This window comes from Rhinatrema bivittatum, chromosome 1 (assembly GCF_901001135.1).
Source record: "Rhinatrema bivittatum chromosome 1, aRhiBiv1.1, whole genome shotgun sequence".
NCBI classification, from domain to species: Eukaryota; Metazoa; Chordata; class Amphibia; order Gymnophiona; family Rhinatrematidae; genus Rhinatrema; species Rhinatrema bivittatum.
Window position 1 is genome coordinate 109,468,951 of NC_042615.1, and position 19,385 is coordinate 109,488,335.

Here is a 19,385-nt window from a genome sequence, read left to right on the forward strand (position 1 = left end):
ACTGTATCTTTTTTGAGATGCGGCGACCAGAATTGTACACAGTATTCAAGGTGCGGTCTCACCATGGAGCGATACAGGGGCATTATGACATTTTCCGTTTTATTCACCATTCCCTTTCTAATAATTCCAAATATTCTGCATGTCTACAACTCCTTATGCTATAAGGGGATTAGCGCATCCAAAACGTGCATCCAACTCCCCACGAAGCTAATAGCCCTCATCACATGTAAATTCATGTTGATGAGGCTATTAGCTATTCTTCTCCAATGCAAAAAAAAATGTGCACCCGACGCACACATTTTTACCCTCAGAAATTAACACTTGCCCAGAACAGGCATAATTTTTAAGCATCCAAAATGTGCACAGAAAAACAGAAAATACAGGGTACCATCAAGCTAGGGTGAGATAACATAGTAGAAATCTCAACTTTGTGAAACTTTCCTCACTTCAAATGACGTCCAATCTTCAAAGCAGTGTACTGTACTGTTCATACATCTCACTCTGCATGTAAAACTGCCCCCAAACCCAAAACAACCACCACCTCACTTTGAGCTGTTAGCTGGCCCTGCTATAGAGCAGTGGCGTAGCCAGAATTGATTTTTTGGGTGGGCACAAGGTTAACATGGGTGGGCTGTAGGCATGCAGGTCTACTAGTTGTTTTTTTACTGATAAATAATGCCAAATTATGCAGCATAGCATTCACATCTACGCCTAAGTATGAGGTTTACTTAATGATACAAACATAATTCACGGTGATTTGTGGTACTTTAGCCTTCTTATTATTACGATTTTATACACGGCTCCTACCTGTCCATAAATTTTGAGAGAGCGGTTGTGTTGCTTATATTTAAATTGCTAACATCTCAAAATATAGATATATATTTTTACCTTTGTTGTCTGATCTTTGTATTTTTCTAATCAGTTGGTCCTGGTCTCTTTTTCCCATTTTTTCCCTTATAGCTCATTTCCTAATTCCTTTTCAGTGTCTTTCTTCTATTACTGTCTTCTTCCCTTCCACACACACACACACACACACACACACATACATACACATACATGCTTTCTCTCACAGACTCCCTCTCACACACTCAAGCTCTCACTCTCATATGCTCTCTCCGCCCCCCCCCCAAGCTCACATTCTCTGCAGACACATATACAAGTTCTCACTTTCTCACCCCTCCCCAGGCTTATATTCTTATGCACACACAGACGCACATCCAGGCACCCATTCTCACCCACACACATAAACCCAGACTCCCATTCTCACCCACAAACCCATGCTTCCAGTCTCACCCACACATATTCAAGCTCCCATTCTCATCCATACATATACACATTTAAGGTCCTATTCTCACCCACACATACACACATTCAAGCACCCATTCTTATCCACATATTCAAGCTTCCATTCTCACCCACCCACACAAACCCAGGCTCTCATTCTCACCCATATATACACACATTCAAGCTCCCATTCTCACCCACACACAAACCCAGGCTCCCATTCTCAACCACACATACACACATTCGAGCTCCCATTCACCCACATATTCAAGCTTCCATTCTCACCCACATACACACCCAGGCTCCAGTTTTCACACACACACACACACACTCCCATTCTCATCCACACATACACATTCAAGCACGTGCACAGCTTCCGCTTCCTCCCCCCAAAGCAGGAAGATCAGCTGCCTCTCCTGCTGCCACCGGACTCCTGCTATCTTCGGGCGTCGGGCGGTATGGCCCGCCGAACTTCCTGTCGGGGGGGGGGGGAGCGGAAGCGCAACGCACAACGTCCGCTTCCTCCCTCCCTCCCCCCCCAAGCAGGAAGATCAGCGGGCCATATGGCCCGACGCCCGAAGATAGCAGGAGGCCGGTGGCAGCAGGAGAGGCAGCTGATCTTCCTGTTTTGGGGGAGAACGCGGAAGCTGTGCGCGGCGCTTCCGCTCCCCCACCCCCAATAGCAGGAGAACGGGTGGCAGCAGGAGAGGCCAGCTGATCTTCCTGCATTGGGGGGAGGAAGCGGAAGCTGCGCGCAGCGCTTCCGCTCCCCCCCCCCTCAACAGGAAGACCGGTTGGCCATACGGCCGCAGCAGCGCTTCCCCATGTGTGCCGTGATGGCGCGCGAGGCGTGGGTTCTCTTGTTCGCTGTCGCGGGGATGGGATCCCGCGACAGCCTTGCAGTTCCGGTGCCAGTTGGGTGGGCCTGGGTCTAAGTTGGGTGGGCACCTGCCCACCCAGGCCCACCCGTGGCTACGCCACTGCTATAGAGATATAAATAGTTGAATACTGGGAAGGGATCCCCAGAGGCTCTCTCTGTCATGCTCTCTACCTTCACACCACTCCACTCCCCCTCTCACCTCATTTTAATTAATCCTGCCCAAACTCCTCCCCAATCCCACCCCTTCTAAAGATTTGCATTTGCACTGTGCAGTAACACATTTATCGCATGCATTATGGTGATAACATTTGTGTTATCGCATGCACTAACGCCATAACACATTTTGATGAATGACCCTGTAAGTTGGAAACCAAAACCTATCAATAATACATTATGTAAAATGCTTGAGTAAACAGAGACTGTACTATAATGTTCAGTCATTTTCTCTTACACTTAAGGCCTGATTTAAGATATGAGCAAAATTAGAGGCACAAACTGTAAGCTAGTTTGTTTGCACACTTTTGAAAGTGTGTACTTGCTGCTCAAGGGTTTAATATCTAGGTAGCTTCTGAAAGGGGAAAAAAATCCACAGAAAAAAATCATGAAAGAAAAAACACATGTGCAAAAAAAAAAACAACCCAACAAAACCAATGTGGAACTTTTGTGCTATTCTTGTATTTAGCTCTATGGGGTTAAAAGTTCCACAGTGTTTCTGTAGAACAATTTGCTTGCACAGTTGTTTTCAGTGGATTTGTTTTTGCACATCCGACTGACATCCTTAGGCCAAAGATTTGCTATTGGAAATGGGTATAAATAAACGGACTTCTAAGCTTCCTGCAACTTATTTTGCCAGAGATGTAAATCTGGCCCTGAGGTTCTACTTGAAATAAATTGGAAGATTTACAGTCAAACTCTCCCCATCCCCCCTCCCCTCATCAGTGTTATTATCAACAAAACACAAATCATTGAAGCTGAGGAATAGCTCTCAATTTCACGTCAGAAGAATAAGTCTACTTAGCTTCCAGATAAAGAAAACATGCATAGAGGCACAAGTTTGAAACTCAGGGCAGTAGCGCTAATTGTAAGGCTTCAACCACTGACAATTGGCACCACTGCTCAGAAGTTTCAAACTTGTGCTAATTCAACCCCTTTGGTGAGTATTATCATGTCTCCAATATATGTGGACATAGGTTTTCAGACAACAAGAAACTTAAGAAAGTGAATATAGACTGAGAAAAACTGCCTCACATGAGTAAGGCTGGACATATGTTCACCATAATTTGTCATGTTTTGTTAGCAATTTAGACTTCTGTCTCAGCACCTAATAACATACTACATTTTCCCTAATTGACCTCACATTTGTTATATATGTATATATATACTGAAGGTATCTTAATAACGGGTACCCAATATTACTATAATAAAAAATATATAAAGAGCCCCAATAAACCAAATAACATTATATAATTACATATAGTACATTCCATGTTATTGTATGGGAGATAAATGTATGATATCATAATAAACATCTTTATTGAAAAATCATACAAAATGTTTTTAAACATACCTCATATATTACAAACCCTCATGATAGAGAAGCTTAAAACACATTCAAACATCGACATACACACTAATTAAAATACCTATCATCACTTACTAACAGGAACCCAGCTCTCTACCTTATATTGTGTAAACTCCATATCCAGCACAGTTAAGTTACACCACATTATCAACTTACTAAAATTATCGAACTAACCATAATCTCCTTAAAAATAATTTCTTCTAACTTTTCCTTTTCTTAATGTTTCATTTGTGATACTTCAAACAATCCCATCAACTACATTGCTTCAAACGATCTATGCAATAAGATGGAATCTGTGTAATTATATAATATTGTTTGGTTTATTGGGGCTCATATATGTTATGACAATTTGCTAGAAATCCAATAGAAATCCAGAATGAACCTCTCTGAGACAGCTCCAGTTTACTATTTGCTTCCCAGTGACTGTACTTCTGCGATGCATTATACTATCATTCAACAACATAATCTATCAATTCCTGTATTACCATGGACAAAATACATTCAGGTACTTGTAGTATTATTCCCATTTTCTGAGGCCAATAACATGACAGCAGCCATGCAAAAGAAATTATGTATGCCACATTTTTTTTTCATGCGGGTGCAACCTAACCCAATATTTGTCTTACCAGATTCAAACTTTTTGTCATAACACTTTCAAGCTTTTATAACAGCTTGCTTTTTTTGCCCTCAAAATAATCTAGCATTTTCCTTTTGGCATGCAGTATTATATTATGTTAGTATTATTTCTAATAAAAAGCAATATGATATTAGATGTGGTAGTATTGTGAGATATTTCTACATGTTGGGTTTTTCTAATACAAGATAAACCACAGTTATCTTACATGGAGTGTTATAGCACTTAACATAGGAGGTAATTTTCAAAAGGATTTATGCATTCAAAACTGGGTTTTATGTGCATACATGGGCTTTTGAAAATTGCCACTTTTACACACATAACTCCTTTGAAAATTCACTCCATAGGACAGAATTTTCAAAATGATTTTGATAATTGCTACAATATATGCACGTTACTCCTTTGAAAATTCACTCTAAAGTGCTTGTGTAATCAGCAAACATGGATATATTTCCTGAAAATTTAGGAGCCAGTATAAATTTATAGGAGTTGGTCAAAAAAAAGTATCTATTTAATTTTGTCCTTTTCGTATGCTTTTTGTTGTCTCTTTTTGTTGCTCATGTTGCTTTTATTTCCCCACCCCCTTTCCCTTCACCTCCTTCAGCCTCTCCACTTCAGAGGTCAATAACAGGAACAGCCAAAGCAGCAGCAACCATTCTCCTGTCCATTCATCCACCAATGGCAGCCGGCCATTCGTGTGCTCTTACTTTTTCTTGGCAGTTTCTCCTGCCAAGCTCAGTTCCTGCTCCTCTGCATTTCCAGCTCAGATGGAAACAGGACTGGGATTTGCAAATTCTTGAGGATTGTCCCGTTATTTTATATTCTTCCAACATACCTAGGGCTGGTGTTTACAATGATGGCCCTGGGTCAGGAGGGCCATGTTACTAGAGTGCCTTCCAGAGCCCTGCAATCATAGGCTCTGCATCTGGCCACAAATAACAATGACTCAGTCCCTTCTGGGGGCTGTGAAAGCTGCCTGCGTAACACTCCCAGCCCCAACTGACCAGGGGATCAAACTAGAGACCTTCTGCATTGCAGTGCTCAGCACTGGCATTGAGACATCAGTCCAGCCCAGATGCTAAATCTGAGGCACCTGGGAAAGGTGGTACCTGGTATGATTTTCAGCCCTTGCTATCAATATTAATATTTATATAATATTGATAATGTGCACCATCCTATGCAAGGTAATATATAGATAGTCCAGATTCAAAGAATGCTTAACTCATAGCAGACAAATAAAATAGATAAGGGAGTTTCCTACTCCAAAGAGTGTGAAATCTAAATGCAAAGAAAGGAATGCATTACAAGAAACATGCAGCTGCTATGCGTATTTCTTTATTACTTTTTTTGTGAAAAAATATTTTTCAGATTGCAGAAACATTGTTGTAGTTGGATGTTTCACTATTCTAGTTTACATTTTTGTAACTGCTGTCAACAAGTGCTGTGAAAGTTGCACTCAAGGAATAAGTGATACGACCTCAAAGGTGACATATTCTTCTTTAATGTGTTCTTCTGTAGCAACTATTTTGCCCATGGCTTCCCAAACCTGTCCTGGTGACCCACAGCCAGTCGGGTTTTCAGGATTTCCCCAGTGAATATGAGTGAACTAAACGTGCATATTATCGGTTTCCAATGTATCTATTCTGAAAACACAATCGACTGAGGAGCACCAAGACAGGATCAGGAAGCCCGCTTTAATCAATCAGATAGATGAAGTCTCCAGTTAATGCTGTAGAAGTAATTGGGACTTAAATTATGCCTTTTAAGATAAAGTGGATTCCAAAAGCTTTACAGACATATCACAGCACAGCTTAGAAACATTTATACAGCCTTGCTTGCTAGACAGACAGAAGAATGGGGAGTCTGAGTGACTTTCTCAAGGTTCCAGAATAAGTCAGGCCAATATGAACACAGGACTCTGAGTCCCAGCTCCAAGTCCTCTGTTGCAATAGCAAGGCCATGCATGCTTTTTTAGATCTTGAAAGTTAGTAATAAAAAGACATAGTTTTTCTACAATAGCACTACACAGATCTTGCACATACATACATACATAGTACACTCTAAAAGGTCCCTCACAACAGCAAAGAATTTCCAAACTCAAACATCAACATTATGATGAGTACCACACATTACAAGGATATTAACGCGTATAATACGTCACCCACATGGGAATTTTAATACTTCTTAGTAATGCCATTTACTTGACACAAAGAGCTTGGTCTGATTGCTCTAACCTATCAGTATACCGCGTGCAAAACAAATGATGTCATTCAGCAGGGAACACTCTTCTGTTCTAATGGAAAGCCATTATAATGTTACAATTTTCAGTACAAATGTAACTAGTGTTTAAAAATAAGATAGGTCAGATCCTGAGTGCATACTCATAGCGGAATTTAGAATCGCTTTGTGAATGATCTCATAAATTCATATTTTCTTTTTAGTTATAATTTAATATTTCAGTAGGAACTCCTTAAACCTGCTGATTACAAAAGTTGGGACATTTTGTATTGAATAAAAAGTTTTTAGCAAAGAGGAGAACAGCACTTAATTCTATCCATATTACTTTAAGTACAGCATACGTTAGACTCTGAAATTATGTAAGACATTTGTTATTAGGGTTCACAGAAGTAGAAATAATAGAATCATAATTGTGACCTCTGAAGGCACTGTGGGATTTTTCTGCCAGTTTTCTGCATAGCTGATACCTCTGTTACTCAAACTGCACAGAGCTTTTCTCCAACAATTGATTGTAAACCAGGACAGAAAACTTTTAATGGATCCCTTCTTGGAATTTTATGTTACAAAAAGTGGGAAAGTTCTCATGAATGAAGTACAAGTTAGCTTTTCCAGGCAAAAAAAAAAAAAAAGAACTGAATTTCATTTCTCATCTTGTCCTTTAAATGAATAGCATAGTTTGGGTGAAATGATTTGGCAATTGCATGCCTTTTATGCAGATAATGCTGTTTGATGAAAGCGGTGTTTTGATCTGCTAAGGATAATACAAATTCAGGGTTGGATTCATTGGTGAGAGTAAAGCTGTCTTCTGTGATAACTTCATCTCAGCATGAGGTCAGACGGGGAAAACTGGGATGGGGGATTAAAAAATGACACAGTCAGAGCAGTATTCAGTTCCCTGCTGTGCTCCTGCCTGCACACTATAGCTTATGTTTCTGATCTGCTATGGTATTGTCTACTTTTCTCTCCTAGAGCAGAAAGCGATTGCTTAAAACTTTTCTTTTTTTTTTTCAGCTAGCAGGATTAGTCCGGTCCACTCTTTTTTTAATTAAAAGAACTGTATCTTTTTTTCAAGGAAATTTAAAATTGCTCTGGCAGGCCGTAAACATTTATACCTCAGCATCCGTAAAGATAACAACTTTATTTCTAGATCTGAAACTGGCAGGTTGGTAACCATCGTCATAAATACTCCGGTTCTGATTTTAAATGACTCAGAAAAAGACTATTTTCCAACATTTGGATCATGAAGTTAATTATTTTTATGTGGACAGAATTATAAAAAGATCTGCTTTTATCCAGGTCTGCCTAAAGAAGCCTTCATTGTGATTGCAAATTGCTATTCAAATTACAATGAGGAATTACTTCACTTCTGATAATATGATCTTCTGATATTTAAATAGCGGTCTGCCCTTCCATTTTTTTTAAGCAATGTAACTTCACTTACATTGAAACATGTCCTTCCTAAACCTATTTTAGGTTTGCTTAAAAAACAAAACTGTTAAATTAATTCTTATTTTAAAAGTGTTCCAAACCAATGCTCAATTAGAGGAAATACACACTTAGCCACTGGCACACTCACTTTGTTGATAAGCATGCAAGTCTCTAAATTCGAACAGGCATAGTCACTAGTACAATTGTACACTTAGCAACAAATAAGTATGCAAATGGATAAGTGCACATTTCAGTCAATTACTTAAGCATTTTTTGCTCTCCTTTAAAAAGATGATCCCAAATGTCTGTTTTGTTTTGACTAAAAGTGTCCACAGTGCCTTTATAAAGTCAGGGAACACAAAGCTGCAGTTATTTGCCAATGATTATAATATTGATTATAAATGACTAGCCAAATATACTCTCAAGTCACTGGATTCCAATAAAAGAGCTACATTTTAGGTTTCACAAACAAGGAAACAACTTTATACTGTGCTTCTTGTGAATTTATTTAATGCTTTCAGAAATGTATTTGCCTAAATAAAGTATTTATGTGATTTTTATTAAGCCTTGCAGCTCTACTTCTATGAACATAGAGACAGAGCAAACATTATAGAAATATATATATATACATATATATATATATACACACACACACACACGTAGATGTGTATATAAATATATTTATGCATTAATTTAATTAGGCGTTTTATAAATCGTCGTTCCAAAAGAAGAGCACAATGGTTTACAAAACCAGTATTCATATAGATATATATAGATATTGCATAATGGAGAAAAAACAAATCATTCATATGCATTCAGGTTGAATGTACAACTCAGTTTAACCCTTGCTAATGTTTGCAATTCTCAAATATTTCAAATAAGGCACATACGGTGATCACTTTTCAAAGCATACAGGAAGGGTGCTTAGGTTGCAACATACACATTGCCAACTAAATTTCATGCGAGATCAATTAGAAACAGTTCTCCTGAACAGACGGGAGCATAAGACATGCTGTATTCATAATTACTGCTGAAATTTTGTCTTTCAGAAACAGAAAGTGGTCATCTTTATTGTAATACTTTGTGCCACTAAGAGTCCAAGTAAATTTTGAAAACTATCATATTCTATTCAAATTTCATTTCAGACATCACTTCTAAAAAGGAATCAGCATCTAACTATATCAAAATGTAATAACAATTTACCACTTTGCTCATAGAGCTTTCGGTTAGAGTGGTGCATTGCCCATGATGCATGAATTAGTAATATGCTTTACTGATAAACTTGTGGTTTTTATATTGTCTTTTTATATTACCTTAATCTTTTTTAAAATAGTCTCCCCCATACAGTGGAGCAGTATTTGAGCAGTTAATATGTGGGTGTTCCTGTAAAGATTATTTCAGTTTTTCAAACACATTCAGCTTAAAGGAGACATAAAGGTGCTGACCTTTTTTTCTAGATATCTGGTGGACTAGCATGGCAACCACACTACTTAACTCCAAGCAGAGAAATCTTTTATTAGAACCTTAAATAGACTTAATTATGGGTACGGTCTTTATATGCAAGGATAGACTCATTCCTCACATTGAACTAAAAAGAATTAAAAACAGTAATGGAAAATATATGCCCTTTATTGATATGAATTTGCTCTTTCATAGAAAAGCCACCTGCTTTCTGCATGATCTTTGTATTATTCTGGCACTCTAGATTCTTGTCAGCAGGGCTTGCGGAGGACTACCTAAATCATACAACATCTGCTAGAAGACCATTGTCCCTTTCCAGCAATCTGTCAACTGTGTCAGTTCATGCTGTCAGCAAAACACCCACCAAAAGAGTTTACAGGTATTTTATTGCAAAAACTAATTTGGAAATACCACATTATTAGAGGTAGCAGATAATGTGGTGGTTTCCAAAACCAATAACTGTACCTCAATCAATAGCATCAAGTGCAGCAGCATTTGTGCTTGAACAGAAGCTTTTACATTTCACACTCCAGTCTAGTGGTTCTGTTATCAGCAGAGTAAACAGAAGCAGCAGTTGTGGTGGTGGGGCGCATGGGTCTGTCTCTGTAAAGGTCAACCTCACATATAGCCCTGGTTTTATGCAGCAGAGCACAAACCAATGAGGTGGAAAGGCATGACCCCCACTGAAAGGTTGATTTGCAGGGTATGTATTACATTTGCTGGTTCTCAAATTAATGCATGTAGGGCTCTATTGACTTAATTAAGGCAATTAAGACATATTTCCTATTACAGACAGTCATTTACTTTTATGGCTTTGTCACTGGTAATATTTGATTTTTTTTTTTTTTGCAGTTTCTTTACAATTCAAAAGCTATAAAAGAACAACAAAAAAAGGATACTTTTTTTGCTTTCAAGTACAATACTATAGAGTAAAATGCGTTATACTCTGCTCACAAAGTCATTTTGTTATCGCCAATAATTCATTATTGTTGAATTATTTTGTTTTCCCAAAAATGTATTTCATTATATTTGCTAGTAATGTTCCTTTGTGAAAATGTTGATACAGCCACTATAAGAATGGCTCATAGCAATAAATCGTCCACGTTCTCTCTTCAGCCCTTCCTGCATTCCATACCTATTAGTGTGGTCACCATGTTGGACCAGGCAGTGTCATTTTTGGCTCTGACCTGCTCATGTTGTTTTGCCCTTATGAAGGGAGTGCAGAGAAATATATGAAGTTGGTCCAATAAAAAGGAATCCCCACTTCATTTTTGTTTAATGGTCTTTATTTCTGCTCAAGTCTGTACCCAATCCCACAGTTTGTTCAGATACCAAATGAATAATTCTTCAATTATATGATGAAACAAAATCACAAAAAGCCATATGAAGAAATAAGTCGCCTGATACTACACCAACACGCAGTTTCCTGAAAGTTGTGCTAAATATTCTTTGAGCTACCACCACTGTGCAGTTACAGTATGCTGCAGGGGCTGCAAACTTTTCGTTCCTCTTTCTAGCTGTTTGATTTTCATTGTAAACCATGGTGGATTTATTTGGGTTTTCCCACATTGTTTTTCAGCTGATTTAAATATTTTCCTTCTTCTTTATCTGGATGTTCTCTCATAAACCCTAGTATCAGTGACAGCCAAACAGAATTTTGATGCTACACTTAGTATTTCAGGCATTCCAATCATTAGCCTCTACACAGGCAGGACAATTCAGCCTTTGGCACAGCATAGCTCTAATTATACACTGTACAGTTTGGTAAATCAGACCCAGGCATGCTCCTTTCTACAATTTGTTAGAACAAATACAAAAACAGTAAGGTACAATTACAGAGGCAAGAGGTCATCTTTAAGGAGCCCTTGAGAAACGTAATACCATATACACTTACAGGAGCACTTTGGCATGAAATAAAAACATATAAAGTAAAGCAGAAGATATGTTGTGCATTAGTGAAACAACTCACACACAGACATCTAAGCTGTACAATATGCTGCAATGAAATACCATGTAGCCGTTAAATTAGCCCCTGTCTGATGTTGGCTAGGGATAAAACCATGAAGCTAATTGTATGGAGAACAAGGGGGAATTGTAAATGTCACATTACGGTCAGCCAAAAAAGACTGATGTACAACCAGAAACAAGCATTTTTTTTTTCATTATGCAATGTCTATATGCACAATAATGCACATTGCTAGCTCCTTAGCTCTCTCACACACACACACATACACACACACACACAATCTCTTATCTAACAGTTATAAACCACATCTAGATACTTACCCCAAAGTAAAACTGGTGGTTAGGAACAATTTCCTCCTGTGTACGCTGTATTTCAATGGCATTTGACAGCAAAGGGTCTTTGCTTTATTTTGTACAGACAGTTGAGCATCTATAAAAAGAGAGACAAAGAGACAGCAAAAGCTTTTAAGCAGTGTATGATTACCCATTCCACAGTTGACTGTGGTAAGAATCAAAATAAAAAGGAACACGGTAGGGCCATGCCGCTGATACTGAGCAGGCTTCAGGATTCTCTATCAATGTCTTGCCTTTTCCCTAATGTTTCATTTCCACTGCTATCTTACCCACTTTAATTCAGAAGTGAAGTGTCACGGTACATCCCTTATTCTTCAACAGCTCTTGCAAGCAATAGAGAGGCACCAAAATTAGCAAGAGATTCACAAACAAATACTTCTATTTATGGAATAATTCACAAATAAAATGCATTAGCTTTTCCTTTTACACTACATATCCGGACCTAAACTTTCATTTTTTTCATTCAGCACAGTACATCTACAACTTCGATTGCAAACTAAGGTTACAATACATCCTGATTATGGATTTTCAGAAAACAATTTGATGGGGTGATTTTTAGAACTTGGCAAAATTTGACAGTTGAAATTAGACATTTATTAGCTTCTGATTTATGAATCTGATATGTGCATTTTGAATAAGTTTAAATGTAGATGATAATCTTTTTGGACAAATATTAACTTTAGTAGTACAAGAGTTAAGTACTGCATTGCTAGAAATATACATTAGAATAAATATAAATTTTGCACATTAATATAGCTCTGACCTTTTAGTGTGCATCCTTCCTATGGATTTAGGGAAAACTGTCTTATGTGCTCTAGAAACCAATTGTAATCATAAGAGGAAGCAATGGTTTCATTATCTACAAAGTAATATCAAAACCCAAATAAAAATGGCAAAGGATCACTGTAATTCATATTACTTTGATGTGATAAAATGTATTAACCAGCTGTATGGACCAGAATAATGAATCTATGCCATGTTTTGTACACAGCTCTACATGTGAATACAGTTTAAAGACTCCTAAATTTACATTTGCAGAACCCCAATAGTTAATATATAGAGGTATATAAGACAAACAAAATTACTCACAAAGTTCCAGATGTGCCTTGTGAATTTAACATTACAGCTATTCTATGCATGAAACATTTGTTGATGCATAAATTTAAAAAATGGAGTACTCAACTTGGCAAGGTAGGTTTATGTTAGATACTTACAATATTTTGCTAAAGAGCACTTTGATCATTGTGACTCATAAAAGGTATATAACCTACTCCTAACCCAAACCGAGCTCATAAAATAAGGACAGACAGGTTTAAATATTAATGATTCTGTTCTGTACACATACATTCAGAAATTTGAATTATTTTTTGAGTAAAGAGTGAAACTTAACATTTGTCTTTGGCCTCAAAAAACAGTAGCAAAGCCTATGCTGATTTAGTGACTATTAATTTAATAAGCTTGTGTGCTTTTCTAAACCTGTTCATAACTTCTCTTTAAGTGTATGCCTCATATTTTTTAAACCAGCAAGCAGCAGCAGTACAATTAGTTTAACATCAACAAAAAAATTAAATGTAAAATAAGCCTCTAATTCTTGGAATCTGTATTGCTAGCAGATTTAATCTTTTCATCCATATTTTTTTTTTTTTTTTGCTAAATATATTAGTACAGTGTAAGAGGTGAAGTGCAGGACTTTTGTTTTATCATTTTTTCTTTAATTCATCACTTTTTAATCAGTTTGGGTATGTGGTTGTCTACACTACCGCTCCTGCATGTATCTTTCAAAATACAAGCTATAAAAAGAGGGGGTGGGTGGGGTGGGAATGATGAAGAAGCCAGAAAGGAGAAAAGTAATGATTAGATTGCTTAGTACAGCTGACAGTCTCTTTCAGTGATAGCTGTGCAGTATAATCAAAAGACCTCAAAGAATTCCCAGAAAATATTATATCGTCAACTAAAATGAAATCAACAGAGAAACTTCTTTAAAAAAAAAACACCACCAACAAAAAAAAATAAAAATAACACTTTGCGGAAAAATAATAAGGTCTCCATCATTTAGTTAATGGTGAAGTGATGGTGGGAGGTTTTTAAGAAGGATAGTAAACAGTGTAGATGTTGTAGTTAAATGTTTAATGTCATTGGATAAAATTATCATTAAAGGGGTCGAGTGTGACCCAACATTTTTATTCAGTTGTTTATTCAGTTGTTTTGATTTTTTGTTTTCTGGAAGTGGATGGTGGCCAGAAGGTGTCTTAACTGTAAAACAATATTGAAAAGTAAGGGCAAAATGAACAGAACTCGTGAAAACACACATGAGTGTAATATGATATCACTAATACAAATTTAACAAGTACAGTAAAATTATACAGATTCATTGTTTTAAAAGAGAAATCTTGTTTCAGGACAATCAGTCCACTATCAGTTTTAAATTCTGCTCATATCTTCCAAACCTGCAGGGCTCCCATAAACATGTTTCAATGTCCAAAGAACAAGAAAGACATCTTACTTTTTAATACAGACGTATAATATGAGTTTATACAAACTATGCATGGAAATCCTTTCTGAAAAGGTTTACTTTGTCCATCAATGCTCATTTTATAATGTGAAGAGGGTCCATTTCCCCCCATGGCTCCAGATATTAGGAGAGTTTGCTAACCCCCCCCCCTCCCCCCTTTCATTCAGGCTACTCCTACCTCAACCGATGACTCAAGTAGACCCATTATACACAAGCATATTGTAAAAGCCAGAGATGTAAAAAGTGTATTTCAGAAAAACGAGAGGTTTGCATTACACCGATGAGGTGTTTCTACTTGAGTCAATGCAATAATTTATGACGTCTAAAACCATAATATTGCCGGTACGAAAGAACAGCTAATGAAGCTGTACGTTCATTAGTGTTTGCAATCAGTAGCAGGCAGAGTCCCTCATCAGGACAGAAGGATGCGAAGAGCCATTCATCAACGTGAAGTGTTATTCATGGATGACCCCTAAATCATTGCACTAGTAGTAGATGCACTGATTGGACACAGCATGGGAGCATCGGTACTTTACATTTAGCCACCACAGATAGGGGGGAAACGAACGAATCGTGAGGGGAGGCGAAAGCCAGCGAAGCCCGTGCCTCGGAAAGGTAGCAAAAAAAAAAAAAGTGTCTGGCTTGGCTCGCAGGAAAATACCCCGGAAAGTAGCTGGCAGTCAGGAACAGCGTCGTGCGCGGAGTTGCAGCGAATTATAGATGGGCAGCGCCGGGCTTGGCCGCGTGATAGGAAATCAGTCCGGCGGGTGCCCCCCACCCCCGCCGCAAGCTTTGCTCTCGGGTGGAGCGCGTGCTAGGGCTCGCACGTGCGGCGGCGGCGGCAGCAGTAGCAGCTGGCGCGCGCCGAGCCTTTCGCTCGCGGGTCTCCCGGGCCGCTCCGTGTCTGCAGCGTGGCCGGGCGGCTGTGGGGGAGGGGTGAGTCCGTCCCGCCCCCGCGCCCCTCGCGGTACCCCGCGCGCGCACAGCTGAAACAGGCTGAGGTTGGGGGTGGAAGAGAAAGGACGGCAGCCCCTAGGGAGATTTGGTCTTCATTTGCCGTTCCTTCCTTGCTCGGCTTTGGCTCTCTGCGAGGTTGTGAGCGGAAAGGAAGTTGTAACACTTTCTTTCTTGTTTTGTTTGTTTTGTTTTTCTTTTTCTTTTTTTTTCCCCCTTCCACCTGGCAAAGTTGCGTGATGCGCTGGAGGAAGATGGGATGCTGAAGGAGTGAGCCGGGAGCCAGGTAAGTGGAGCTTAGCTCCTTTCTCTCCCCGTTTCTCGGCCGGCGCTCGTTGCTGCGGAGGGCGCCGCCGCTCGCTCCCGTGCAGGACGGAGAAGGGGGAGCGGGGGCAGGCACCGCGTTAACGATTGGGGGGGGGGGGGGGGGGAGAGGACCGGGGCTGCACCATAGGCTATCTCCACAGAGCCGCGGGAACCTTTCCCTGGCCCGGAAACCTTGCACCAACCTGAAAGCTGTCCCGCCCGGGAGAGGAAGGCTGGCGCTGCTGAGTGCGGGATCGCCGAGCTCTCCGCCCCCGGCTCCTAAAAGTAACCCTGAGGTGGGGGGTTGCCAGGGTGCTGGCGCGGAGAGAACTTGCGGCTTCCTCCTCGCCCTCGCCATGCAAGTTACCCTAGAAACAGGAAGGAGGACTGCCCAGGACCGAGGGGACTTCTTACTTTTCTTTCTCACCGAGAAAGCGGTGGCTGGTGGGCAACAGCAGCGTGTGCCCTGTTTTCAAGGCAAGGGTATGGTGACTCCATGTCAATGTTTTCTTATCTCACTTTGATTTAGTGCGCAGGCTACTGCCTTGTGTACTCGAAGGTTTCGTTTATTTTTTTCCTTGTTATGTAGAGGAGAGAGAGAGACAGAGAGAGACAAAAAACCCCGTGTCCTGTGAGCTAACAGCAGCAGGAGAGAGGTATAAAGGTCGTGCAGGCTAGCTGTCAGTTCTTATCTGTGATTTCTGGGGGACACGATTGCCTCTTTCCAGAACAGTGTATTTCTTATCTCCTGACTATGTATTTGTCAGACGTTTGTAGAAAATAGAAGAAGCCACTGGGTGGTCTCGTCACGCTGGAAACAGAAGTCTGTTTAGGATTTTACTTGTGCTTTCTCTTACTCTGAAGAGGACGTAAAACATGATTGTTAACTTTCTCTTAAGTATCTGATTACAAAGGGCAATGAAATATCCGCGAACTCCAGTATCTTCTATCCCACACCTAATGCATAGTGACTGACAGATTTCTAGATGATAGTGTGTCCTAATAACAAGATTGTTTGGTTACTGCACTTGAGCTGTAAGGTACCCTTTGAATAGAATAGTTGTGAATCTTTCTTTTTATGCTTTGATAATTTTGAACCACTTAAGTTCAGGTTTTCAATAAGAAACACAGTTATTTATTTGTCATTATATGTAATTTTAGATTTGGTGGCATATTGATGGGAGATTTTTGCAATAGCAGTTAGTGTTACTTTTTTTTTTTTTTTCCAAAAATACTTTACCTAACAATTACAAATTATGCAGTGTCCACGCTTAAAATTTATACCTATCATTGGCAAAGTGTTTTGAAAATTCCAAAAAGTTTGTTTTATGTTTGATGCATTTTGATGGCATGTTATAGGACAGTATTCAGATTGCAGTCATAATGTGACACTCTGGATAAGTATAAAATCAAACTCTTAATGATATAGACATTTATTAAAATTGGAAGGTACCATACAAATTATATAACCTCACTCACAGGATTTTCCAGTAGTGATTTGGGATCATCCTGGAAAAACAATGAGTGCAGTTTTTGCATTATGAATTTAATGTAGTATACCTGCATAGCTTTTTTTTTTTTAAATGCATTGTATGCCTGCCCTTTATTTGGGCTGTTGTCTGTATTTGTGATCAATCTTCAAACATCATTTAAAGCTCTATAAAACTTTATGTAATGTTATTCCAGTGCTTGCTTAAATATAATGTATTAATATGGCCACCAAATTGTTGAAGGAAGATTCTGTGGAAGATGGTATACAGTCGTCATTTTACAGGAACTGTCAGTGCCAGACAGAAAAGCCCTCTTGCATTATGGGTGTGAGAACTGAGAGAGAAGAGGCTTTGATTAAAAGCTCCTTGAACTTTGCAAAGAGAAGCTTTTGTTGTAAATTTTATGGAAAAAAGAAAATTCAGACTAACATTCATAATCCAGTTAGCAAGTTCAGACTAGTACTTCAGTTAAGCTTCTCCGAGCCAGCAGTAATTATCTTCTGCATAAACAGCCAAGAAAATATAATACAAGAGAAAAGAATAGATTTAGAGATACAAATCAATGTGCAAATGAAAAACATGTCAGAAATAAGCAAGAGACAGAAATATTCAAGTCACTTTTATATGAGGTGTGAATAAAAATGTACTGCACTTTAAATCAAATTATAATTTAGCCTGAGAATATGGTTTGGGTTAGCAGAAATGCAGTCTTTTACAGTTCAACTATCAGTTTTTGCTTCAGAAAAGTTGGGATATTTGGTAAATCATGCTCCATTTTATTTTGTTCTGCAGAAAGTATCCCTCCAAGAAAATGTGTGCACCATTCAAGATTAAGGTCTAATTAAAGCTGACCTAATTTCTGACATTTAAAAAAATACCCCAACAACAAATAACTAGGTGTTTCCTTTGCATATTATATTCCAACAATAAATAACTAGGTGTTTCCTTTGCATATTATATTCCAACAACAAATAACTAGGTGGGGTTTTTTTTTTGTACATTAACTTTCTTTTGAAACTTTTGAGAACGTCCAGCTGCATAACATGCCTTCCGACAGTGTTTTTAGCATATATTTGTTTATTTGTTTCACTATATGCAGCACTGCTTTTTTTTTAGTCTATCGCAATATAAATTTACTATACCGTGATCCCAGCACCATATAAATCAATAATAAACTCCCTCTTTGAAACATGCCCCTCAAGGTTGCAGACAGTATTTATTCTATGCTCTTTTGAATTATAAAGAGGTTGTACTGTACGTTGAAAATTACTTAAATATCCCATGCGCTTGAGAAAAAAAAATCATGAAATATGTAAGCTTGGTGTACTGAAAATATTGAGATTATATTAGAATTTTGTAAACAAGATTACAGATTCTTGGTTTTCATTTGGTGTTTTTTCCATCCAGTGAGAATCTGTTTTTCATTTTGCTGAGAACAGACATTAGTTCTTACCTTCGCTTATACAGGTATTTTTCAGAAATTCTCATAAATTAATTTTAAATGTTTTATTTGGAGCATACGGGTTAAATTTCATCTAGTGATCTTATTAGTTTGGCAAGGTTTTGAATGGCTGCATTTGATTCTCTGGAATGGTATGGGTCTTTTCTCTGCAGCTTAGTTTTTCAGTGCTACTTTCTTTAGCACTGTCGAATTGGAAATGTTCACAAAAAGAAAATGTGTACTGTAAATTACTGACATTGAAGCCTGTTTGTAGCTGAAATAGTGTCACGTAGATACGAAAACTTCTTTAATTTATATGGACATGGTTACATTAGGATATGAGGACATTACCATTTGCCACATCAAGAGAGACTTCAACTGTCCAGTTCTAGAGGTCACAGTAGCTTTAGAAAAAGTATCAGCATAAAACATGTTTTACCTTTTTCAAAAAGCTTTCTTTTCTTGGTTCTAAAACTGATTAATTGACATGTCTCATAAAATCTGATTTATTTCATATGTTTTTCATACCAAGCATTACCATTATGAGGCTCTCCTTATAATTGAGATTAATGTTTGTGAGCAAAGAAGTGGTTTGGAAGGCTGCATTCATTTTTGAGTGCTGTTGTAATCAATTTTAGATACAGCATTCCACAATGGATCAGTCTGCATCCAAACCTGCCTTATTATGTAGAATTAACTTGTTGGTGATTGATAGTGATATTTCTGCATCCTGAGAAGTCATTTGTTTCAAAACAAGTGTTATGGCTTCTAAGAATTTCAGAGCACTGGGTCACACGAGTAGCAGTGGCTTGTCTGAGGCCTGAACATGCTGCAAGAATTGAATACAATTATGCTC

The 19,385-nt window shown here is 38.5% G+C and overlaps 1 protein-coding gene and 1 long non-coding RNA gene across 4 annotated transcripts in view; one reads left to right on the plus strand and one right to left on the minus strand.

Annotated features, from left to right (window-relative positions):
- Positions 1-5,727: 5,727 nt before the first annotated feature.
- Positions 5,728-15,952, minus strand: LOC115078511. The gene is made up of 3 exons (XR_003853123.1): positions 15,802-15,952; positions 11,794-11,902; positions 5,728-7,464 (listed from the first exon to the last, which is right to left on the minus strand). It is a non-coding gene; the product is annotated as an uncharacterized LOC115078511 (long non-coding RNA).
- The window catches only part of TENM3 (teneurin transmembrane protein 3), a 1,731,308-nt gene continuing 1,726,955 nt past the window's right edge, over positions 15,033-19,385 (plus strand). For 2 of the 3 annotated variants that reach the window (XM_029581140.1, XM_029581227.1), the window contains exon 1: positions 15,033-15,578. The gene's annotated coding sequence lies outside the window, so the exon portion shown is untranslated. The remainder of the gene's footprint in view (positions 15,579-19,385) is intronic. The other variant, XM_029581302.1, reaches the window with a different exon arrangement.